We start from the raw sequence: 21,982 nt of genomic DNA on the forward strand, positions 1-21,982 counted from the left end.
AGCAGTATCAATGGAATGAAAGGGAAAGTGTTTGTAATGAAATGCACTGCAATGTGTAGTAGTGTGGTGCAGGTGCGTTGCTTTAGTGTATTGAGGAGCCATTAAAAATGAATAGTAGCGGGTTACAGTGTGTAGTGCTAATGCACCCATTACCACAATGCAAAGGTGTGATTCCCTCCTTAGAAACACACCCCCAGGTAATGGTCTATGGCCTGGGTAATATGTTGTAACCACTTTGAACACTGCAAGGCATGATGGAAATGTGTTTTGCCTATACTGTCCATATCCTGGAAGTCAATCAATTTTGGTGATTCTAGTGGCACTGTCAGCAGAATTGTAGAGAGGTGCAATGCGGGTTTTATAGACGATGGAAGGGATAAGTGGTGAAACAATCGCATCCTGATCAATTTATACTAGAAGTACTTTTTTTTTTTTTTTTTTTTAAGTATTTTTTATTGAAATTTTCAAAAATAGATACAAAAGGAATTGTTGAAAGAAACATATTAGAAAAGAAAGTAGACATTTCAGTTGCCGTATATGTATACATAACTCAAACAGTAGAATCATACAGCGTCTGCTTATTGTGCACGTAGGTTATACATAAGTACAGAAAAGGCACAGAGGATTCAGTTCGACAATCATAGTTCGTCACGAACTACTAGAAGTACTTTGCTGCTTAGTAGTTATGGTTGAATACAGCCTATATTCCCACCAGAATTGCTTTAGGACAGGACTTTATGTCATTGGCCAGTGTTTAAGTTTAAACTCTTTTCTCTTTTTTTTTTTTTTTTTTTTTATTTTGCACAAAGTTTTTTATTGTGATAGGTCTCTAACAAGGAAAAAAAAAAAGACAGTCTACTGGTAGACAAGTCTACAGCAATCCACTTATAACTGGATACATATAAATATCAATAATGTTATGTTACTGAAGCACCAGTGAGCATATAATAATAATAATAATAATAATAATAATAATAATAATAAATAATAGGAATGTGGCATTGGGGCGATACTCAATCCTTCCAGTAGGTGGAGCCATAAACAGGAAATTCTGTGCAGTTGGATGATCTGGATTACCCATACATGTTCAAGATTTATTTTTAATCAGATTTGTGGAACTCAATATAATATTGCAATGTGAGTGCAGAAAAAAAAAGCTGAGGCTTATTTTTCTTGTGTATTCTACAGCCCTCTGGGTTGTGCTATATGCTTTACTTAGCATCGTAGTGTTTTGTTTCAGGCAGAAACATGTGCGTTTTGTGCTGACCTTATAACTCTCTTAAAGTGGACCGTTCCATACAGTATACAACTAGAGCAACTAGTGGCCTACCTCCTCACAAGTGATATATCTGTTCACTCCCTGCTGCATCATGTTCAGAAAAAATAAATGATAGTAATAATTTAGGATTAGAGAAAGCTCCCATAGCATCTTTTTCCTCCATAATATTGTTTTCTAATACTACTTGGCTGTGGCATTCTGACCATCGACCATACCAAGTAGGAGCTAATATTTTTTAATTCATGTGCATGTTCTTCGCAGCCCTAGCTGACTTGAGTGACACTCTGTAGTATTCCTATTCACTCTTTCCATGGCAGCTTCATAAAAGGTTGTGCAAGGAGGAAGGGCCATGCTAGGGAATTAACTAGTTAATTTTCTGTCAAGTTTGTCTTGCTTTAAGCTACGTTCACACCTTTGCGCTTCCTGTCCTGGACCCTTTTTTTTTTTTTTTTTTTTTATTTATTTATTTTTTTTTTTGATGCACCCGAAACTGCAACATGTTTTCTGATGGGTGGGTGTGACATTAAGCATTTTGGCTGCAGGAATGTGTGCAATTTACATGCATACCCGCAATAGTGTGGCTTTAGCCATAAAATTAATAGATTTTTGTTTATATTTTATTTTATCTGAAGGGGCCTAGTCAAGACAAAAAAATAAATAAAAATGCACAATTTTATTCATGGAATGGACCTGTAATAACCCTATCATCTTTGGGCCCCTGGTGACATAAGTTATGACAAAACGTGCATAGGGCAGAGTGGCTGTGGCGCTACCACGTTCGTGCATGTTCTTGCATTGCATTGTGGTATACATAGTTTTACATAGTTCTACTGAACCGATGAACACACATGTTTTAACATCCTATACAATAAATTATCTCAAGGATTTTATACTATGTGAGCCTGGGGCTCTGTTTTTGTTTATTTCTGGGACCACGAGCTGCTAAGGACTGGTCTGGAGAGATCTGATTGATAGCAGTAAGAGCCATTGGCTTCCGCTGCTGTCAATCAAATCCAGTGACACGGGGGTGGAGTTAAGTCTTGCTGTGTCAATGGATGCAGCAGCAGGACTTGGGAGTGTGCCCCCATTGAATGGAGCACTCGAAGAGGAGGAGCCAGGAGCGCTGCTGGAGGACCCCAAAAATGGATGCTTCAAGCCCTCTCTGTGCAAAACCCTTGGTTTGCACCCCCAGGGGCTTGCAGCGATTGGCGATGAGGCATGTCCCTCGGACACAGTCTATCCCCGATCAGGGTAAAGAGCTAATGTCCAATCACAGCCGGTCACAAATGTCAACAAACGGCTGTAGTGCAGTTTCTGGGACAGTGAGGAGGAGACCGGGAATTTTTCTTTTTTTTTAAACACCACAGTACAGTGCCCCGATTGTCTGTCTCTTCCCCCCCCCCAATAAAGAGGACCAGTCACAGCCCATCAGAGTATCCGAGTACCCATCTGTAGTCCCAGCCTCATAGAATATACGTTGGGGTGTTTGCCTTTCAAAATGGGATCATTTTGTGGGTAATTCCATGTTAAAAATTACAACTTCAAAAAACTCGCCATGACTCTTACTAAATACATTGGACTGTCTAATTTTCGAAAAGGGGTAATTTTTTTTTATTATTATTTTTTTTTTTTTTTTTTTTTTTGTAATTTCCTGACATTTTAGGGCCTCAAGAAATGAGATGGGTGTGACCATCAGGTTTGATACATTTTCAGTGATTTGCACCATAGCTTGTAGAGCAGGGCTCGACAAACCCCGGGCGCCAGGTCGCATTTGCGACTAGAATTTGCATCCTGGCGCCTGGGGCAACACAGCTGGGGTATCCTGTCTCCGTGTGGACCCCGAACTCCGCCGTGCGATTGCATCGGGCCGCGCCGGCCAGTAATTGAGGCCGCGGCTCTGCGGCCTTCTAAAGTATTTCCGTAGTCTGGCGCCATCTTGTGGTGGATGTTGAAATTACAACCCATCCAATAATGCTAATCCTAATGGAGCTTCAAAGTGAAGAGAAGGAAGTGATTGCGGGTATCATCTGGCGCCTTTTGCCCAACGATGAGTGTGGTGGCTGGTAAATATATAGATATAGATAGAGATATATATATTATAAAAAAATTATTTTATTTTTTTCATAATAGCTTTTATTTATTTATTTTTTAAAAGTAAAAAAAAAATTATTTTAATTAAGGGAAAAAAAAATTATTATTTGTAATCCTACCTGCTTGGCCCCTTTCACAAGGGCTGTCTGATCAGGTTCACCTGTCAGTTTTTCAGGTGGACCTGATCGAACCCTTAGCGGGGATATGGCAGTAAATAAGCGGGAATATGGCGGAAGTAAAAGAAGTCGCATTCTTTTGTTAACCACTTCGTGCCCACGCTACAGATGAAAGATGTCTACAGCGCGGACAACAATTGCCGGGAGGGTGTCCCTGGACATCCTCCTGTTTACTTCCCCTCTGCACACCGCCATGGGCGCGCATCGGGGAAGTTCTGTGTTGGCCGTGTCCCTTGGATACAGCCAATCACAGATCATGCTAAATGGCCAATCACAGCGGCCATTTAGCACTGGAGCGGTGTGTCCAATGAGAGGTGATCTCATATGTGGGGGGCTGGGGGCTATCTTCCCCTCACTCGTCTCCATGTCAGGCCAGGGACAGGTCCAGATCGCCGTCACGGACCTGGCTCCTAACTTTTTTAGCTGGCTCCTAGATTCCAAGCAAATTTGTCAACCCCTGTTGTAGAGACTATAACTTTCACACAGATAAAATAATATATACTTATTTGGTTTATTTTTGCCAAAGAAATGTAGTAGTATAAATTTTGGCCCAAATTTATGAACAAAAATTGTTTTGTTTTTTTTTTTTCTTTTTTTTTTCTCTTTGTTTCAAAAAATAACCCAGTGGTGATTTAAAGCGGAGGTCCACCCTAAAGTGGACCTCCGCTCATCGGAACCCTCCCCCCCCCTCCGGCGCCACAATTGGCACCTTTCAGGGGGGAGGGGGGTGCAGATACCTGTACAGTACAGGTATTCTGCACCCACTTCCGGATAGCTCTCTGCGGAAAGGGGCGTAGATTACGCCCCTTTCCGCAAGTGCCCGCCCCTTTCCGCAAGTGCCCCGCTGCCTGCTGGGAAACGCACAGATCCCAGAGGCAGCGGGGACCGTCCTTATTGCGCAGCGCGATTCGCGCATGCGCAGTAGGGAACCAGGAAATGAAGCCAAAAGGCTCAATTTCCTGATTCCCATACCCAAGATGGCGGCGGCAGCACCTTACAGACGATCTAGAGATCGGCTTCGGGGGCCGACATCGTGGGCGCGCTGGACAGGTAAGTGTCACTATTTTTAAAAGTCAGCAGCTGCTGGCTTTAAAAAAAAAAACGCGGAGTCCCGCTTTAAATACCACCAAAAAGTTATTATTTTTTTTTTTTTTTTTTACACAAATAGAAAAGATACAAATTTTGTTTGGGTACAGTGTTGCATGACCGGAGGGGTGTATAAGTGGCCTGTATTGAAGTGATTAACACTATATGGCCAAAGGTTTGTAGACAACTGTCATACGTATGTGAGTTGTTAGTGTTCCCATTCCAAAACCATGGGCATTAATATGAAGTTGCCGTCATTGTTCTGGGAAGGCTTTCTGTATGATCATGGAGTGTCTGTTTCAGAATTTGAGCCCATTCAGCCAAGAGAGCAATTTGTGAGGTCAGTTATCAATGTTGGATTAAAAGAACTGACTCGCAATTTGGCATTAAAGTTCATCCCAAAGGTGTTAGTAGGGCTGAGGTCAGGGCTTTGTTCAGGCCACCAGACTTAGCCACACCAAACTTATCCAATCATGGCCTTGTTCGCAGGGGCACAGTCATGCTTGAACAGAAAAGGTCCTTCCCCCCCCCCCCCCCCCCCTAAACTGTGGCTACAAGTTGGAAGTGTGCGATTGTCTTGGATACCTTTTGTATGGTGCAGCATTTACCCTTTTTCTAAAAGCGCTTGAACGCCGTTATTTAAAATGTCTGCATATTTTTGGTCATATAGTGAATAAACCTCTAGGCAGCTAGGATCGGGTTGTGCTACACAATTTTATGGTTTTCATATTTATCAACTTTGTTTGTCCCATTAGGTTTTTGGTATGTGTATTTTTTCCTATTGGACATTTTCTCTATTATTCTTGGATAAGCTAGAGTGATCTGGCTATGTCCTCTGTTTGTCCTGCCCTCTGTGTATCACACTGCAGGAGATGTTGGCACTCTATAAATCAATACTAATAACACTGAAGAAGTGAAGTTTATTTTAATTGCCCAGGGTATGACGCCAGGACAAAGATATCTTTCAATCCACTATACAGAGAGCACTCCAGAACCATGGCATGCAGTCCATCGTTTACCATCCAGCTTTCCTCGTTGTAGGCCTTGTGTGCCAGAGGGTCTAAAATAAGACCTGTATCCATCACTTTATTGCAGATCGGACTTTTATTTTCCACTACGGGCATTCGTCTGGCTGCCCTGGAGTAATGTACACAGTTCTATAGTGCTTTTCGTGCATTCCAAACAAGTGGCTCAACTGCACATTAGATTTTTTTATCTTTTCAGGTAGAACATTTTTCCAATTTTTGGATAGAGTAAGGGAGGGCTATAACCCCATAAAGCTGTGTGTTTTTTTTTTTTAATTTTTTTAAATATATCATATTTTATTTTTATGTTCCATTGTCCTGTAGCCAAAGCGGGAAGTGAGAAAATATCTTTAGTTAGGGAATCCCTGGTTGTCACCAGAATTAGTGTCTCAGGTGGAAGTTATCCCTATTATTGCTGTTTTGGGGACAACCCAAAATTTGGGATTCTTTTACTTTCACTTTTGGTGATAATGGTAAACATGACCAATGGAGAGGGTAAATCTGCGTTTCTCAACTTTTTTTTTTCAGCCAAGACACCCTTTAAAATGATAAACAATCTCGAGGTACCCCATTCTAAAATGTAAAAAACTAAACCAATAGTTTTACATTATGCACAACCATCCCAGACATAGGACACCCAGAATTACATGTGATTCATTCCTCCAAAGTTAAATACCCCTTTTGCGTTTTGGTACTCGCTAGTATTCCAATGCTTCTCTCCTCCCTCAGTTTCCTGCCCTCACTCATCTAATGCGACCCAAATGCTGATGGAAAGGAGCAGTGGAAGGGCAAACAAGGATGCTTTGCAGGCACCTGACGTTCATGTGATGTCAAAGATTGTTAAGACACCAGTGGCTGGAAGATTGTAATGGTGCACAATGAAAAAGCTGGCTTGTATACATTTTTTTGGGCAATTTTATAGACGTTTTGCCATACCCTGGTTGAACGTTGCGGTACATCACCTCCAATGAGGGCACAGTAAAGATGTGACAGGTGTTCCAATCCCTCTACACTAAATTCAAAATGACAACAAAAAAAGTTTTGCCTTTAGTTATTCTTTACGCCAAACTCCACTTTCAGCAGCAAATTCAAATTGTAACCCAGCAGTACTAAGCCTAAAAATGATATTTGTTGCAGTACACACCTCCTCTGTGATGCTGTCCTCTGTAGAAGGTCCGCTCCATCCAAGCACTGGTCTTGGAGGTTGAAATCAAATTTGAAACTAAAGTTTGACTTTAAGGGCTTCACAATAGTATGTCATGTGACACAACAGATGTGCTTCTTGGCATAAATGCCAATGGTCCCAAAAATTGTGTGATGTGTCCGCCATAATGTCGCAGTCACAATAAAATTCACAAATCCCCGCCATTACTAGTAAAAAAAATAAAATTTATTTTCGCAATTATTTTTTTTTCCTTTTGTATATGTAGAAGAATAACACATCTGCCTAAACTGAGATGGAAAAAAAAAGGGGGATATTTTATTATAGCAAAAAGTACAAAATTATGTGTTTCAAAATTGTCGTTCTTTTATTTATAACATAAAAACTGCAGAGGTGATAAAATACCACCAAAAGAAAGCTCTATTTGTGGGGGAAAAAAATGATTTTGTTTGGGTGCAGCGTCCCATGACCGCGCAAATTGTCAGTTAAAGCGATGCAGTTCCGAATCGCAAAAATGGCCCGGTCATTCGGCACCCAAATCATCCAGGGCTGAAGTGGTTAAAGCAAAGCCTCCTAAGCTCCCCCCCCCCCCCCTTCAGCGGAAGCTGGCTGTAAAGCAGGGGTCTCAAACTGGCGGCCCTCCAGCTGTTGCTAAACTACAAGTCCCATGATGCATTGCAAGGCTGACAGTTACAAGCATGGCTCCCACAGGCAGAGGCATGATGGGACTTGTAGTTTTGCAACAGCTGGAGGGCCGCCAGTTTGAGACCCCTGCTGTAAAGCTTCACTGCTGGTTTCCCTTACTCAAGATGGCCGCGGCAGTACCCAATAGCAGATTTAGAAAGCAGCACGGGTGAGACTCAAGGTTTCTGTCCCCAAATATTGAACGTCAGCAGCTACAGTGTTTGTAGCTGCTGACTGTTAAGATTTTCTGAAGCAGCCTGGAGCTCCGCTTTTTAAGATATTCCCGATCTTGGTTTCTGATAAATTAGGTTTTTATTAGGCTTCTTTCCCTGTGTATAGAAGATATTGCTCCTTTAGAATTCTTATGAAACTGACAATAGTCTGAGTGATTCACCTTCATTCTAGAATTCTTTTGTGCTTTTATTAGGAAGATCTCCTATTTCCTGTCTCCCTGATGCAAACCAAATAGATCTTACAGGTCTGTCTCTCCGAAGCTTACAAACCATTTCCTGCCCTGTAGAGGAAGAGCTTGGCGCCTGCAGTTTTGAAGTTAAAAATGTGGCTGTCTTTTGTCGGCATTCCAGCAAATATACGTGTATTTTTATTTATTTTTTCTCTCTCTCTCTCTGGATTTTATTGTGCCCTTTAGATTTTAGAAGTAATGGCTTATGGAATTGGTACTTATCAAACATTATTTGTGTGATTTACAATAGAGCTTTACTCTAAGTTTTAGAACTATAGTAAACATCCTGGAAGCATGGGGTTTCTCCATAGTGACCACCTTGGAAGCACATGTGACTGTCCTGAATGGGCAAAGTGCCAGGCTCTAACTTTATGAAAAGATTAGGGAACACAGGAATTGATTCTTGGACCATGGGTTTTATGCTGCTATCTTCAAGTGACTGGGCACTGGCAAAAGCTTTGCTGGGATGTCTCCCCCCCCCCCCCCCTCTTTTATTAAGGTTACCCATATAACGCCACACATTCTGTGATGCTCCAGTTTTTTGCTAGTGTACTTGGGTGATTGACCCCCTTCTGTGGAAGATTTTTAATTTATCACTAGTTTCCCTTCCTTCATTGACTGACACTTCTATAAGGCTGGGTTCACACTGCTGCCGAATGCGGCTCACAGCAGGGATCCAGTGCATCTCTGTTCTCCATTTCAGGGACAAATCAAGACCAAATTTTTGCCTGAATCCAGCCCTGAAATAGAGCCAAAGACGCACAGGACTCCTGTGCAAGTCGGCTCCATAGAGAGGCGGTCACAATCTCCTGTCATGCGAATTGGATGCAGAGAAACCCACATCCAATTCACACTAGTGTGAACCCAGCCTTAAGTGCCAACTGCTTATCGCCTCATGGCTCACTAGCAGTTTTTTTTGCTTTGGGCACTGGATCCTGCCTTTTGGTGTTCACCTTGGTACGTGGTACAATGAGTGAGCTGGCCACAGGGTGCTATACAGGTCTAGGGCTGTGGTCCATTCCTTTGTAACCCTGACACCCCATTTGTGGGTATGCCCACCATGGTGGGCGAAGCCCCCTAGATGGGACCAGTGATTAGGGCAGAGTTTTACTGTATTTTTTGTTTTTTTATGTTCGTTCTATCTTATAATATATTTTGTTGCATTATTTAGATCTCTCTATCTCTATTTTTCCAGTGTTCTTTTTCCCTAGCTGTTCTTCTCAGGGGCGAACAGCACGCTGCTTGGCGGCTTCCAGACCCCCCCGCCATTCCTCCTCCCTCCCTCCCTGTTGATCCCATAGGATCAGGAGTCTGCGCTCACATGGGAAAGAGCTGTTTTTTTGATAAAGAGAGGGGAAGGGCTGTAGGCGATGGGGGCGGGGCTTAGCACAACGTTGGCGTCCTCCAACGTCTAGTGCTGGAAGGTATGTTTTTAAAAGTCACCATTAGTGCTGTTACATTCTGCAGGAGGGACATGAGCATATAAGAGGTTTGGTGACCCAGTGCATTCATTTGACACATTTACTACTGCATCAAGCTGAACATTAATACAGAGCTGAACTATTGCTCAAGGAGTAGATGCATTCCTTCTAGTAGTTCCTTTGCTTTGTGCATCGACTATGGTCAGAAGGGGGGTTAAAAAACACCTCAATAAAGGGCTCTAGAAAGACTCCTATAGTCACACAGAAGCCTAGATCCATCCCAGTAAAAATGGCATCCTCCCCTGAGCGTAATATGGCTGGTCAGAGTGAGCTATCAGGAGGGGCTGGTGTTGCAGCTGCAACACTGCAGCTCCTGTGTATATTATTTAAGCTGGAAGCAAAATTTTGATGCTTTAATCATATCCCAGAGTGGGACTATGCGTAACAGGTCCCCGTCCATTGCTCAGGACCCTCATACTGAGGAACAAGGGGCGAGAGATGAATTTCTCTCAAGAACCAGGAAAAGGCTGATGTCTTCTATTCTGAAGAACCTGATACGGATGTATCAGCTTCACAGGAAAGGTTGTTGGTACAATCTCTCACTGAATTGATCCACTCCACGTTTTTACTGCCAGTAATGCAGTCGGTCGATGAGCCCACTTCTACTTTGGGTTCACTAAAGTCTCCCCAATCTCTCCATGCTTTCCTATCCATTCTTGGCTAAGAAAGCTTATGTATTCTGAGTGGGAGCACCCAGATAAACATTTTTTTTTTTTCCTCTGAAAAAGTTTTCAATACTTTATTCTATGGAGGAAGGGTTTTATAAGAAATGGGGAGTTTGACGCTGCTATATCCTTTGTAAACAAGAACATGATTTGTCCAGGAGACTATGCTCATATGCTAAAGGGCACAACGGATAAGAAGTTGGAGTTCCTTTTTTAAAAAAACTATATTTCGCTCGCAGGTTCAGTCATTCAACCTGCACTGGCAGTGATCAGTGAGTATCTCAGTCCTTAAAGGACCAGTTTATAGAGGTACTCAAAGTTATTCCTGATCAGCAGGCCCGGGATTTGGCCGGCATATCAGAAGCATTGTGTTTTATAGTAGACGCTATGAAAATTTCCCTTTTTTATGGTGAATGGTTATTTGGAGATGATCTGGATAAGTATACCCAAAGAATTCTAATAGGAAAAGTTCCCTTTTTTCCAGTTAACAAGAAGTTTAAGTATTTTTATTTTAAACATGCTTCTCCAGTGCCAGGGGCATCAGCCTCCCAGGCAGTCATGACTGCCTCCACTGTCAGGTTTCAAGAGGTGAACCTCAGGGTCAGGCCCAGGGTCAAAAGAGGACCTGGGGGAGGAAACCCACAAAATTAAAATGCTAAAGCCTTATAAAAGGCCTCCCCGCTCGTTCGAGTGGGGAGAAGGCTTCTATAGTTTTCAAGGGTCTGGCAGAAACGATGTCAAGACAGATGGGTGTCTTCCTCAATTTCTAAATTTTTCGCCGAGGGTTCCTGTCTCCTGGTTTTCCCAGCTCAAATGTTCCCAGAGATCCAGTGAAAAGAAGTCCTTTCTAGCTTTGGATCATCTCTGGTCTCAAAGAGTGATAATGGTGGTCCCCTTGGTAGAGCAAGGTTTAGGATTTTATTCAAACCTTTTCACAGGTTCCAAAATAGTACAGGGATGTCAGACCCATTTTAGATCTCAGACATCTAGACCATTATTTGAATATCCATTCTTTTCACATGGAGTCTATGCGATCATTAGTCTCCATCCTATGAGGGGGAGAACTTCTGGCATCAATCGACATAAAGGATTTTTTTTCCATGTGCTGATTTTACCTGCTTACTAGAAATTTCTACACTTCGAGGTAGAAAATCGTAATTTCCAGTTTGTAGCTGCCTTCGGTCTAGCTACTGCACCTCGAGTGTTTACAGAGGTCCTGTCTCCTCCTTTAGCCAGGTAATGGGCTCAAGGTATAATGATACTAGCCTAATTTAGATCTACTCTTGCTAGATCAATCGGTACCCCGGTTAAAACCAAAGTTTGGTCGTCGCAGTCAGCTGCCTGGAATACTTGGGTTGGATTCTCAACCTAGAGAAATCCTCCTTAAAACCATCACGGAGGTGCCAGTACTTGGGGCTGATCATAGATACAGCTCAGAAGAGTGTGGTGTTTTGTTTTGTTTTTTCTCCCCAGGAAAGTATCAGTTCCATAAGGGAACTGATTCAGTTGATCAAGACAAAGATGAATCCTTCCTTTTGACTTTGCATGAAATTGTTGGGAAAGATGGTGGCTTCTTCTAGGCCATTCCTTATGTGCAGTTTCATTCAAGACTGCTGCAAAACAGTATCCTGTCAACTTGGAACAAGAAGGTCTAAAGGTCTGGACTTCCCAATGCACTTATCCCCCAAAGTGTGTCGGAGGCTCAATTAATGGTTGATATCCAAGAATCTTCAAAGGGAAAATCCTTTCTATCAGTTACCTGGAAAGTGGTAACAGATGCAAGCCTTCTGGGCTGGGAAGCAGTCCTGGAAGAAGTGTCTGTCCAAGGGAAATGGTCCAAATCAGAGATGACCTTGCCCATCAATATTCCAGAAATTCAGGCAGTACACCAGGCCTTGGAGGCCTGGATGCTCAGACTCTGGAATTGTCCTATGTAAGATCCAATCCAACAATGCCACAGCTGTGGCCTATATCAATCACCAGAGAGAGATGAATCATATTCTATCATGGGGAAAACAACATTCCTTGCCTATCAGAAATTTTCATTCCAGGGTTAGAGAATTAGCAGGCGTACTACTTGAGTCACTAACAATTGTTCCCTGGAGAATAGTCCCTTCACCCCGACATTTTTCTCTCAATATGCCAAAAATGGGGAGTTCCGAACGTGGATCTGTTTTTGTCCAGGTTCAACAACAAGATCGACAACTTTGTGACAAGGGATCAGATGGCATACGGAACAGATGCATTGGTTTTTCCGTGGGATCCGTTTTTTTTCATTGGGATCAGTTTTTCATTGATCTATGCATTCCCTCCTGTTCTGCTGCTTCCGCGTCTTCTTGCAGGATCAAGCAAGATGGGATGGAGGTGATTCTTGTGGCCCAGGAGATCTTGGTTTGCTGAGATCATAAAAATGGCAGTAGGGGAACCTTGGACCCTACCTGTATTCCATCTTACCTTACAAACACTAAATTTAGCGGTTTGACTATTGAGACCGACATTCTGAAAGATCGTGGGCTGTTTCATGCTAGGAAGCCAGCCTCCAGAGTTATATTCTATAGAATCTGGAAGGTATATGTCTCCTGGTGTGAATCCAGGGGTTGGCACCCCAGGAAATGTCATAGGTAGGATCCTTGTATTCCTACAGATATGATTAGAAATGAAGCTGGCCTTGAGTATTATCATTGGCCAGATGTTGGCCTTATCTGTGTGTTGGTGTGTTTGTGTTTGTTTTTTATTTTATTTATTTTTATTTTTTCTACGACCACTTGCTTCATACTCTTTGGTTTGTAAATTTATTCAGGGGGTAACGCCGCAGATTAATCCTCCCTCCAGTTAGGTCTCCCCTGAACCCTTAGTCCTGTCAGCTTTGCAGAAGCAGCCTTTTGGGCCAATACGAGATATTCCCTTGGTCCTTGACGAGGAAAAGTAATTTTCTTGGTTGCCATATCTTCTGCAGGAAGAGTTTCAGAGTTGGCTGCTCTTTCTTATAAAGAACCATATTGGTTCATTCATAAGGATGAGTTTGCATTGCGGCCTCATCCTGAATTCCTACCGATGGTAGGTTTTTCATTTAAACCAGGATATTGTTCTGCCTTAATTTTTTTCCAGAACCTTGTTCTGTGGAAGAAAGGTTACTATGTTGTCTTGATATGGTGAGAGTAGTCAAGGTCTGTTGGAAGGTGACCGCTCAGATTCATAAAACAGATGTTTTGTTTGTGTTGCCAGTTGGTCCTAAAAAGAGAACAGGCAGCGCCAAAATCTACTATTTTAAAATGGATTAGTTTTATGGTTATAGTTTATGGTTTAAAGAGGATAATTCCTCCTTTTTTATATTTAAAGCGCACTTCTCCAGGGCTGTTAGTGCTTCTTGGACAGTGCATCACCAAGCCTCCATGGCTCAGATCTGCAAGGCCGCAACTTGGTCTTCAGTACATACATTTACTAGTTTTTATAAAGTATATGTAAAAGATCATGAGGATATCGCCTTTAGGCACAATGTACTGCAGTCTGCATTATGAGTTCTCTAGTTTCTTGGTACCCTACATTTTGTTGTCTCCCTCCCATCAGTTGGCATTGCTATGGGACATCCCACATAGTAACTACTATGGCTGTGTCCCGTGATGTACGAGAAGAAAATAGGATTTTTATAATGGCTTACCTGTAAAATCCCTTTCTTTGAAGTACATCACGGGACACAGCGGTCCCTCCCTTTTTGGTATACACGTGTACTGCTTTGCTACAAAACTGAGCCCTCAGGCTCTCTCCATTGAGTGTCAGTTTCACACACAGCGCGGTGCTGCAGAGTGTGAAGGAGGGAGGAGGACGGCAGTCAGTGTTAATGCTGCTGCATGTCTGGGGCATCGATGGTGAGTGGGCTGGTGGCAGCTTAGGCGCCAGGTCGCGATTTCTGGTCGCATTGGCGACCTGGGGTTTGTTGAGCCCTGCTGTAAGCAAATCAATTTTTATTCCCTGAGGATCTTCTCATTACCCTCTGTGGGAATGTCGTTCTCCTTCTCCCTATCCTGCTTTTGAAGGCATGTCAAACTGTTTACAATTAATCTTATGGGAGGAGTCAGGCTAACCTTGGTCTATGGCTGCCTACCACTTCTTCCCTTGGGAACTGACTCCCCTTTAGTTACCTCACAGGTGGGATTCATCTGACCTTTTCCTCAAGGCTGGCTGGTTATTTTGCCTTTTTTATTCTTGGGCTACTGCCCTCAGGGAACAAGTCCCTTTTTTCCTTAGCTGACCCATTCTTCCAAAGATATTTGGGTTCTTGGGCGGCTTACAGCATCTAGCATCTGTTATTTGTCACAAGTTACAAGGGCACCACCTATTTCTCTGTTCACATTTTCAAAACTTTTTTGATTGGCCAAGGTGGAGAGGCAGGCAGATGACCTGACAAGCTCCACTATGGCAAACGGAGGAAGCCTTGTGTTCAATGGAGTACATATACATGAATTGTATTACTTGTCAAAGGACGTCATGGGTATGTAATTGGGAGCGCCCTAGTAAAAACTGTCATCTTACTTTTGAAGTTTTCTAATGGCATTTATTGAACAAGAAAGTCAGTCGGATACAGCCAATGCATTTTGGGGGAGGGGCTCCCTCTTTAGTAGAGGGAGGTGCACATATAGCATTTACATGTGTTTTTTGCTGTTCTATGTACACTAGCCCTGAAGAAGGAGGCCCATCCCCTAAAATGTGTTGGCTGTATCTGACGTTCTTGTTTAGTAAGTACTATAAGGTCTCATTAAAACGGCTGTACATTTTACTGTTGTATCAGCTGTGTTTTCTAGGAGAGAAGTTCCTGGGCAATGAGCAGTATAATACTTGTGTAAAGGATGCGCTTAAATGCATAAAGATGTGTATGCGTACATAACTTGTTTTTTATGATCAGTTATTTTTTCCCCTTCTTTTAGATAATGTACGTGCTTAGAAAGCGTATGTGTAAACGCGTAAAGAGCATGTTTTTTGGGTACAGATTTTTGGTTTCTGTGTTATGGATCTGAAAGCAGCACATGTTTGAGCACCTGTGTGAATGGCTATTGAAAACAATGCAGCTGCTTGCGGATCTCCCAGCATATACATATGGTGGAAGGATTGCCACTCGGTCGTGATCTGACATTTTCAGGTCTAGGGCTTTTGCCGCCAGCGATCCACTCCCACTGTGATCACACAGCGGGAGCCCCATGTGCGGGTACTGCGGACTTGATTTCTGCCGGCATCTGCCAATTAGACAGTACACAGGCAGAACGGCATTCTAAACAAGGCAGATTGCTGTTCTGTCAGAAGGGAAGTTATTGATCCTGTGTTATTGTCCTACAGTGAGGGGGAGAAAAAAGTATTTGATCCCCTGTTGATTTTTATACGTTCACCCACTGACAAATTATGTTTATATTTAATTTTAATGGTAGGTTTATTTTAACAGTAAGAGACAGAATAACAAAAATATTCAGAAAAATGCATTTCAAAAAAGTTATGTATTGTTTTTTGCATTTTAATGAGTGAAATCATTTGACCCCTTCGCAAAACATGACTTGGTACTTGGTGGCAAAACTCTTGTTGGCAATCAGAGGTCAGACGTTTAGTTGGCCACCAGGTTTGCACACATCTCAGGAGGAATTTTGTTCCACTCTTCTTTGCAGAGCCTCTCCAAGTCATTAAGGTTTCGAGGCTGACGTTTGGTAACTTGACCCGTCAGCTCCCTCCCACATCTTTTCTATGGGATTAAGGTCTGGAGACTGACTAGGCTACTCCAGGACCTTAATGTGTCTCCTTTTTGAGCCACTCCTTTGTTGCCTTTGTCTTGCATTTTGTGGGGGGGGGAAAGGACACATTTTATTTGGGTACAACGTTGCACGGCGATGCAATTGTCAAAGTAGGGCACCGCTGTATTGCAAAAAATGGCCTGGTCAAGGGGGGGTTAAATCTTGTGTATGCCCCTCCTTTTCCTTTTACGGCCATGTGAATGAAGCCTCAGCAGATTTACTGTTTTTACAAGGTGCCCCCAACTACGCGTCCATAAAATCATCTGTCGGGTAAAATGGTTCATGTATATGTATTTATGTTTCCCTTTGTCTAAAGTTTTGCAGTAACTGATTTGTACACGTAGACTGTTTTGGTGGTATTGGAAACATATGCCATGTTCTGTTTCCCTGGCCTCATTATATTGCATACGCCTTTAGTTAGGAGTATAGGCTGTCTGGGTTTAATCTCAGCACAACACGTGGATTATCCTTAATCTGACTGGCCACAGGTTTACAAATCTCAATGTCACACAGACCAGCTGCTATTGCATCCTATTTTTCTCTGCCTCTGTAGTCCATAGGCTATCAGTGTATGAGTCGCATGCCTGTGTAGAAAGATTTGTTTAATTTCAGCTTAGTTTGTGTGAGTTCAAGCGAAAAAAAGGTTATATTTCTTAAAGGGGTTGTTGTGTGTTTGTTTGTTTTTTATTTTTATTTATTTTTTTTACTCCTTTTTGTCCTTGAGATGTGGCTACTGCTCGTGTTAAACTTTTTTTTTTTTTTTTTTTAGTTGAAGAACGACCTTGCCTTTTTTGCTGCTGGATTTAGGATTGCAAGAATTCCTGTACCGTAAATACCCCCCTGCATCTTGACCTCCTTTTGCTTTGTATTCATGATGTAGATTTTTTTTTCTTTAAAAAATAAATAAATGATAACAACATAAATATAATATATTGTAGAGAGAGTGTGTGTGTGTCACAGTGCAGATAGTATCTTCTAACTTTTAAACTTTTACCTAGTCCTTCCCTGTCACTAATCGTGCTTTCAAGGGAATTTTTTTTGCTGAAAAATTTGATATTGTCGGGGATCCGCCCACATGCCTGGATCGGCACTCGGCTCAGCCTTTCCACGAGCCACTCCCGCCCCCTCCACAGCCCAGTGCTCCAGTGAGCGCTGGAGGGACAGGGCATACAGCAGTGACTGATGGTCACCAGCTATCTACTCGGGGAGCTCCTGAGAACCACGCGATCAGCATTCTTTGTTTGTTTGGGTCTGTCTTGGAGCATGTGGGGGACAGATGCAGCATCGCATCGGTGCTGCATCCACCTAGGTAAGGTTACTTTGCCTAATCTTCCTATCGGCATGCTTCTTGTTGGCACATGAGCTGATTGGCTCCTTGTGCTGCTTCTCCCTCTTACCATCCAGCTCTGCTGCTGTACAGGGGACTACAAGATACCAGGTCACTGCTTAAAAAAAACGACATTTATGATGTACAGAACTTAAGCCCCGTACACACTATCAGTTTTTCTGCTGAGTTTTTTTCCCTCAGATTTACCAAAACCATATAATATGAGGTCAAACCTTAGGAGTTTCAATGTGTATGAAATCAGGCAGGCCCATGCACTACATGGTTTTGGTAAACCTGAAAGAAAAAAAATCAGCAGAAAATGGTGTGTATGGGGCATTAAGCTGGGTTCTGGCAAAACTAAAACCCTCCTTTTGCAGTGGGATTAAAGTGGTTGTAAACACTTTGACCTACATCTAAGCCTAGATTAAGGCTTATCTGTAGGTCCAAGAAATATCTCCTAAACCTACACAGTTTAGGAGATATGTGCCAAAAGACAGGCACCGCTGTCTACGGCGCATGCGCCATGGACAGCTGCGCGCAGGCGCACTCAGTGCGCCGCTGTTAACGGCGATATGCCGCAGGTGGCGGCTCGCATTCGCGGGTGTGACGTAATCACGGCTCCGTCAAATGACAGCGCCGGAGCAGCGAGAATCGCCAAGAAGATGGAGGCTCCGTACACAAGGGGACAGCGGTGACTTCGCTGGCTCCTGTGTCAGGTAAGTGACACATAATGGACTTCTATGCGATGCATAGTAGTCCATTATGCTTTACCTTCGCAGGGAATCAGAGGAAGTAAACCAGATGTTGGTAATCCTCAGATTGAAGCAGGAACTATTTTTATTATAGGGAAATAAGACTCATGCATTTAAAATTTTAGAAGTTGGACACGTGCATTCATACAATATGTGCATTAACACTAGTGTGTGTGTGTGTGTGTGTGTGTGTGTGTGTGTGTGTGTGTGTGTGTGTTTGTTTTTGTTTTAGACTCTGTCCAGGTCACTCATATTAAAAATTCCAGAATAATTATTGAAGATCACGAGAGGTGTATTGCAGACACCTGCATAGCGCAGCAATCTTTAACCTAGATAGTTTGCTGCTGGAGATAAAGAAAGAGCTGAAATGTTATATGTAACGTATACTGTGGGAGTCTAACATTAGATACAGTGTCACCCTGCTCTGACCTGACACTGGCTCCCATCCCAGCCATTTCCTAAGGTTGTGTTGCTCAAATTTCATGGCAAAAAGCTGCTAATCAAGCACACTTGGCAAATATCATCTGGCCAAGTATTCAAGAGCTATAATCAACATACAACACATAAACCACAGTGTCCATAAATGTTATTGGATGTGGTAAGTGTTAATAGGTGAGCTGTACTATTAAAAAAAAAAAAAAAAAAAAATTGATCTCTATACAGTATGCATATATATCTATCTTTTTCTGTTTTATAGGCTTTGTATAATACAGGTCAAATATGTAACCATACAAATGAATGCAGCTCTGTATTCATTAGGCTCCTTTCACACTTGTGCGACTTGGGATCCGACTTGTCACAGGTTATTTGAAATTCAATGTTTTTCTATGATAGCTGTTCCTACTGACACTACAGAAGTCATTGCGACTTCAAAAAAAGGTTCCTGCGCTACTTTTTTCCGACTTTGACACGACTTTAATGCTAGAGTGTAAAAGTGAACTGAAAATTATGCAACTTTGGAGTCGGCTAGTGTGAAAGGAGCCTTAATACATCAATAAATGCATCCCCTTTTGACTGCCTACGGTGTATTGGAATTTCACTTGGTGTCAGCCTCTTGTACAGCAGACCTTAGAGATGGGGAGGGAGAAGCAGAACAAGGAGCCCATTAGTTGCAACAAACATGCTGATAGAAGGAGAAATAGAGACAGACAGGGATGAGCTCATTGGTGTACTCGGCTGGGCAGGACTGGGTGACCACTGTCTATGAAGGAATTTCACACACTTTGTAAAGATTGCCTTTCCTACAGGCACAAGAATTAAAGTGTAAGTAAACTCCCCCTATCGTTTTTCAGCCAAGGAAGCTGCCATCTTTGCCTCTGTTTAATTTACAACTGCCATGATGCTGCACATGTGATCAGTTCTGACACCAGCCATTGGACAGTTTGACAGTTTAGTTGAGAGCACAACCAATGGGATTGTTACATTTCCGGCATGTGCCAGAAATGAAACTGTTTTATGGGTGGGTTTACTTCTGCTTTAAAAGGGAAACGTCCACAATGGGACATAGACAACAAAAAAGATGACCAAGATTTTAACTGTTCTCTACTCTATACAAAACTAAAGGAAAAGGTTGGCATTGGATGACCAGGTGTGACTCCCATTCCGAAACTTTGGGTTGGCCCCTTTTTGTGGCTTAAACAGCCTCCACTTCTCTGTTAAAGAGGAAGTAAACCCTGATGGGTTTACTTCCTCTTTTTTTCCCTGCAAAGGTAAAGCATAATGGACTACTATGCATCGCATAGTAGCTCATTATGTGTCACTTACCTGACACAGGAGCCAGCGAAGTCGCCGCTGATCCCTGTAGTCCGCCGCGTCCATCTTGCTGGTGGCGTCTCGCAGCTCCGACCAATGACAGCGGCGAAGCCGCGATGACGTCACTCCCGCACATGCGCACGGGAGTCGCGTCTCGCAGCTCCGACGCTGCCATTCGGCGAAGCCGCGATGACGTCACTCCCGCGCATGCGCACGGGAGTCGACAAATTAGGCAAATCCATTCTTGGACTTGCCGCATTTAGTGCGCCTGCGCGCCGCTGTCTACGGCGCATGCGCCGTAGACAGCGGTGCCCATTTTCGGGCAAATATCTCCTAAACCATATAGGTTTAGGAGATATTGCTTGGACCTACAGGTAAGCCTTAATCTAGGCTTACCTGTAGGTCAAAGTGGTTTGAAGGGGTTTACTTCCTCTTTAAGGCTTTCCACAAGTTTCTGGAGTGCGTCTGTGGGAAACTTTAAAGTCCATTTGTAAGGTCAGTAACTGATATTGTATGATCAGACCTGGCTCGCCATCCGTGTTCAGGTGGAGGTCAGGGCTTTGTGCATGAACTCAAGTTCTTCACACTCTATTGGACAGACCATGGTTTTGTTGGAGCTGGTTTTGTGCACGGGGGGTACCGTCATGCTGGAACAGACAAGGGCCTGCCGAGACCTGTTACCCCAAGGTTGGACATATACTATTATCCAAAATGCCTTTCAGATGCAATTTTTTGGAGGGGGTTGTTCACATACTTTTGGTAATATAGCGGGTTATTACAAACTGCAAAATTTGGTACAACTCTGCGTAGAAACCAATCGGCTTCCAGGTTTTAATGTGAAAAGCTTAATTGAAAAAGCAGACGTTGGAAGTTGATTGTCTACAATGCAGAGCTGCGCCAGATTCGGAGTGCACCAGTTTTAGTAAATCTCACTGAGAGTATACATGTTATGGTCAAGTGTCCACAAATGTGGTGTATTTTGTAGCAATCCTTGTTTTTATTTTTATTTTTTATTTTTTTTAAACATATTTTTCACTTTGTTTCCCGATTTGTGAAAATGAATTCATAGTGTTTTATTTTTTATTTTTTCATGAACCTTTATTTGAGAGCAAACATTAATTAAATTCTGAAAGGTCTCAGTCAGTGTCGTCTGGAACATCTAGGGAGGCCCTGTCTCCAAATTACAGCAATTCTGTGCTTGTGTTGAACTGTATTTGTACAGTAGCAGTAGGTTTCCCTGGTATAATACATATTGACTGTTATTTCCCTTTTATCCTGTCAGCTTGAATGCTTGACAAATAGGTCTGCCAATTATGTCTCTAAGTGTTTTGCTCAGTGGGACTATATTGTGTTTCAGCAGATTATACAGAATTTAAATGCGCATTTGATCCACACTTGAAGTGATTCAGTCATGTTATCACAGGCATGTAGGAATCTGATGTAGCATATCCGGTTACAAATAAAATTTATTGTAGGAATAAAGTCCATCTATAGTCGATTAAAAAAAAAAAAAAAGTCAAATACAAATGATCTGCTTACCCTACCTTCTTTTTTTTATTTATTTATTTATTTTTTTTATTAATTTTTTTTTTTTTTTGATGACTGCAGTGGCTTTTAAAGGGGTTTTGGGGGCCGAGGCCTACATTCGCAGTCTATGGACTCCAAATGATGGACTTGGGAGCACACCCGCAAGGTAACCCCCCTGGGAGAGTGCTTCTCCTAGGGGGTTATCTGATGAGAGAAAAAGCCGCCGAGGGACCCCAGAAGTTGAGGATTAGGGCCACTCTGTGCAAAACAAACTGCACAGTGGAGGTAAGTAGGATATGTATGTTTAAAAAAAAAAATCGAAGTTTTACAATCACTTTTTAATTACCTTCCTGTTCTAGAGATGCTGGAGTCCCTTGACACTAGGGTTGCGCCGATAACACTTTTTTAAGACCGAGTATAAGTACCGATACTTTACTTTTATTTTCAAGTACTCGTCAGTACCAATTATCGATACACTTTTTTTTTTTTTTTTTTTTTTTAACCACTTCACACAAATCGTCATACCGGTACGTCGGTTGGATATCCCGATACCGTTTTTCAGAGCGGGTGGTTGGCTATCTGGTGATAACGGCCGATCTGGCTCAGCCGTTATCCCAGGCAGCATGTGAGAACATCCCCTACCCCCCTCCCGCCGCTGTCTGCCACTATTCTCTGGCCTCCCGTCTCACGGGAGACCCCATCCACGATCGGGCACATCCGCTGGCTAGGCTGTCACCCGAA

General features: G+C 42.6%; 1 protein-coding gene across 4 annotated transcripts in view; it reads left to right on the plus strand.

Moving 5' to 3' along the window:
* WDR89 (WD repeat domain 89) overlaps positions 1-21,982 on the plus strand; it is a 111,828-nt gene that overhangs the window by 76,562 nt on the left and 13,284 nt on the right. The window contains exon 2 of one of the 4 annotated variants that reach the window (XM_077464357.1): positions 16,653-16,711. The exons of 2 other annotated variants lie outside the window; for them this stretch is intronic. The gene's annotated coding sequence lies outside the window, so the exon portion shown is untranslated. The remainder of the gene's footprint in view (positions 1-16,652; positions 16,712-21,982) is intronic. One more of the 4 variants, XM_077464358.1, reaches the window with a different exon arrangement.

The sequence above is a fragment of the Lithobates pipiens genome, unplaced genomic scaffold (assembly GCF_037356315.1).
Source record: "Lithobates pipiens isolate NorthernLeopardFrog02 unplaced genomic scaffold, aLitPip1_a1.2 Scaffold_30, whole genome shotgun sequence".
NCBI classification, from domain to species: domain Eukaryota; kingdom Metazoa; phylum Chordata; class Amphibia; order Anura; family Ranidae; genus Lithobates; species Lithobates pipiens.